General features: G+C 40.3%; 1 long non-coding RNA gene across 1 annotated transcript in view; it reads left to right on the top strand.

The window, feature by feature from the left end:
* LOC106736310 (uncharacterized) overlaps positions 1-4,218 on the top strand; it is a 12,215-nt gene continuing 7,997 nt past the window's right edge. Inside the window, exons 1-3 of the long non-coding RNA XR_001371352.1 lie at positions 1-30; positions 137-231; positions 3,400-3,527. This is a non-coding gene — a long non-coding RNA (uncharacterized LOC106736310). The remainder of the gene's footprint in view (positions 31-136; positions 232-3,399; positions 3,528-4,218) is intronic.

Genomic DNA, 4,218 nt, shown 5'->3' with positions numbered 1-4,218 from the left:
AAAGAGGAAAATTTCCCACTGTTTGACATGGTAGAGTAAACTTTTCTTCAGCTCTGGACTTCGTTTTATTCCCTCCGAAGTGGGGGGGGCAGAGATTTTTTTTTTAAGTCTCTAATCTTTTTCTCTCACTTTTCAGAGCCAGAGCCACGGCTACAGCGAAGTCTGACTTGAAATCGCACGGGGCAACCTGCGTTTATTACCTGTGAGGAGGAAAGGGGGGCGGGATCTCGAGTGAGTGGCCGAAATGGTAGTATGTGAAGGCATGTTTAAAAGGTTATAGTGTTGTGCGGGACCCCGGGACCTCAAAGAGGTGGACAAAAAGAAGAAATGGCTTTCTGTTAACTCCTAGGGATTTGGCAAGAAACTCATTTGGCTGCTTCTCAGACTGAGTTCTGATGTGTGCGATTTTCTGGGTTTTTTGGGGGAGAATGGTCTTGGGTTTTTTCTTTTTCTTTTGCCATGAAATGCGTTTATCTGTGAAGCTGAGAATGAGGTCTCCCCCCCACTCACCCGTCATCTGGTTGTGTGAGAAATGAAAACTTTGACGGTGATTCCAGTGGCCTGGAGGGAAATGCGGCCTCATTCCCTGTATTCAGTTTGGTACAGATAACTGCTGCTCTCTAAACTCAGAAAGTAATGAAAAATAATTTAGGTAAAAACTGGTTGCACAACATCTTTGCTTAGTTTAAGCAACCTAGAATCCATTTTCCCAGAGTAGTTAAATACCTTCCCTGAAGCCACTTATCAGCCTAGGGGTGAGGGACTGGGGGTGGGAGTGAGAAAGGCCTGAACAAAGCCTTATGTTTGTTTTTAGTTTGCTACTTAAGTAACATCTGTAGAAAACAGGATGGTGAATCCTGGCCTTTGTACCCTTTGAGTAGTGTTCTCATGCACTTTCTGGATAAGTGAAAAAAAGATGTTTTTTTTCTTTTTTGTTTAGCTGAGGAATATTCTACCTCCATAGTATGTCATTTTATCTTTCATTTAAAGGGAGTTCTGAGCTTATATACTTGAAGTGAAAAGGATAATACTCTCTCTCAAGGATTACCGGATATCTTTGGGAAGTACCTCCCAGTGCCCAGTGCATACACATATTAAGCCCTCACTCAATGTTAGCTACCATCATTGCCACCTTTTTCTGTTGATGTGCTCTTTTCTATACCCTTGTTTGGTAGAGAAGAACTCTTAACCCAGTATTGTTGCCTTGAAACAGTTCCTTGCAGTTTCTGCCCAATTAATTCTGGAATACTCAGGGATGAAAGTCTGATTTTAGAATCCACACTTTCTGTCTTCCTTCTTTTCTGAATCATGTTGCTAGGCCTTGGCAGTGTGACGTGAATCTTGGTCACAGGGAAAAGAGAAGAAGGACCTTTCCACTTATCTCTGAAGTGTTCGTGATCAGCTGGAAGTTAAGAGTGACTTGGATGGGGGCTGGTAGTGTGGCAGTTAAGGGTGCTGGACTCCCACATGATCGAAAACGGTTCAGGTCCCAGACCTGGTGGCTTGCTTTCTTGCTTTCTCTCTCTCACTCTCACTCTGCCCTTCTCTGGTCAAATTAAAAGAAATAAATACGTAAATAAATAAAGTTAAATAAAATAATTCTTTTTTTTTTTTAAGAATGACATGGAAGCAATCTTATGGTTGTACCTGTGACCCACCTGGCCTATAGTAGTTTTCTAAGAGCAGGACAGGTGATGGTACATGGCTGTCATCATAAAGCAAAGAATTTTGGAGGCTTGTACGTATAGTATGACTCTGTACCTTAATGCTTGCCTTTTCCTTCTTTGTAGTCCACCAACCATAAAAATTCATCCCTACCCCAACCTATAGAAAGCCATTGATTCTTTTTGTCCACTATTTTGAGATTGGCTGAAACTATGCAAGTATTTAAGGGGAAGAGGAGCAGGCAGGAGGCAGGAGGTGTTTGTGAAGACATGGCATTACAGAGAGTTCTTATAAGCCCTGATTAGGATACAGAGAGCTTGGTCAAAAATGAGATTGAACATTATCATGGGACATAATGTACCTGCCTCTTCATGGAGCTTACACAGAATAGGCGCTAAAGAAGATAGAGGTCATACGCTGAACTACATAATGAAAATCTCTCATCAGGGTATAATTTACTGTGATCTTTTTTTCTTTCTGTTTTAATTTTATTTCAAGTTACATTAAATCACATTATTTAGCTTGCAAAGTGAATATTCCAACATGTGTGCATTTCTCCCCAGTCCAGTTGATAATACTATAAAGTTATCTTCAATAGATAGTACCCCATTTCTTTGTCCCATTAGTGCCATGCCTCTCTATTTTTCTCCTTAATGTCCTTCCTCAGACTCTGTTCCTTTTTCCACCCTCTTACCATCCTATATCCTATATATGGTATTCACAGCCATTTACTGTGTTCCTATATCCTTTAGTCATTCAGTTTCAGTCATAGAGTGCGGATACTCGGTATATATATTAAGTGGAAATATACAATTTACTGAGATCTTTACTTACCTCTCCTTTAGGTGAGAAGTGAGTATTGGGTGACAGCTATCTGGCATTCTCCTGAAATGGGGATAGTTGAATGGCTCTTAAGTTTCTGTCATTCAAGTTACAATGGCTGGGAAGGCTGAAGCATTCTGGGGAAGATCCAGGATGAGTGGGTAGAAATGATGAATGAATAAAAGGGTGCTAGCAAGTGGTTATTACAGACCAAGTAACTATCACTTTGAGTTTTCTGGAACTTGTGACTCTTTCATGATTGTTTTTGCCTTCTCTCTGCAAGTCTTACCATATATGATAGCTGTAAAGCTCTTACTATCAGAACTGTCGCTGTGCTTCTCCTGAGGAAGAGCAAGAAAGAAAGATCCTGGGAAAAATTTGCCTGATCCCATAGCTAGGCTTGGGAAAAGGAAGAAAGAACTCAGCCAGTGGCTGAAGAAAGGATGGGGGTTTCTGTGAGGAAATAGTACTGGGGCTTTGATCAATAGGAGATACCGCTAAGTTCATGAATACTATTCAAGCTACAAGTAATTTAATCTTTGCCCCAATCCGGAAGCCATGGCAGTGCTTCATTACCCAGAGAGCTCCTTTTCCCTTGATATTGGCTGATAGGCAAGAAAACTTGAGCCTGAGTTTGATTTTTTGGGACATCTGAAAAGAGACTATGTTACTAGTATAGCCAGTACACTAGACCTTGTATGTTGGAATCTTCTGGAAAACTTACTCTTTTTTAGATTTTAAAAACTTATTTTGATATAATCTTAAAATATTATAAAAATGTTGCAAGAATAGTACAAAGAACTCACTGTGTTTGCTTTCCCGAAGGTCAGTAATTATTAACAGTTTGCTCTCATTTGCTTTATCATTTGCTCTGTTTTTTTTTCCCAAATGGTTTGAAACCACCACTGAAAGATTGGTACTTGTCAAGGGCATCTTGTTGTGAAGAGTGACTCAGGCGCAGCCACCAGGAATAGCAGAACATTGGTTTCAGAGCCACAGAGCTAGAGTGAAGTCTACCTGTAACTGTGAAGCACACATTTGTAAGTCATGTGGAATCTCTGGTGCTAGATACTGAAATCATGATCCATTAATTGTAAAAGTGAACAAGACATCCTCCCCCTTTGTCACCATTCTGGTCAAGTTTGTTCCTAGCTTTGCCAAACTTTAATATTGTTATGCACATTCGCTCTGCTCGCTCAACTTCGAAGCCATAACACAATCTCCAACATTTTCATTTAAATTCATTCAGCAAACATGGACTGAATACCTTCTATTTACTAGATATATAAGGGTTGATATATATTCATCCCCTTGAGTTCAATGTCCAGTAGAAAGGAGATAAGGAATCTTCTCAGAGTCAGGGTAAAGAGTGCTCTGCTGAAAGGGCTCCTAGAGGAGTGATGGGAACATAAACCTGGTTAAGGATCTAAAGAGTAGATATCCAGGAGTCTTCTAGGTTAAGCATAAATGTGAAGATGTATCATCTCTTGGCAGAGTCCTGCTGCTCTTAGATAACAAGGTTCATGAGTTAGGAAACCTTTGGTGTCATACACCCAGCATAAGCTGTGGAGTCAGGTCAACATGGATTCAAATCCTGGCTCTACCACTTGATTTTGGTGAGTTACTTAACTTCTCTGTGCCTCAGTTTCTTTATCTGCTAAGCCACATCTCTAAGGGTGGTAGTGATAATTAATTGAAGTAATAGTTGCTCTATAAGTATTCGTTCATCTT

The sequence above is a fragment of the Tupaia chinensis genome, unplaced genomic scaffold (genome assembly GCF_000334495.1).
Source record: "Tupaia chinensis unplaced genomic scaffold, TupChi_1.0 Scaffold138400_2, whole genome shotgun sequence".
Classification (NCBI taxonomy): Eukaryota; Metazoa; Chordata; class Mammalia; order Scandentia; family Tupaiidae; genus Tupaia; species Tupaia belangeri.
Note: the sequence above shows the minus strand (reverse complement) of the source record. Positions and strands in the feature narration are given on the sequence as shown.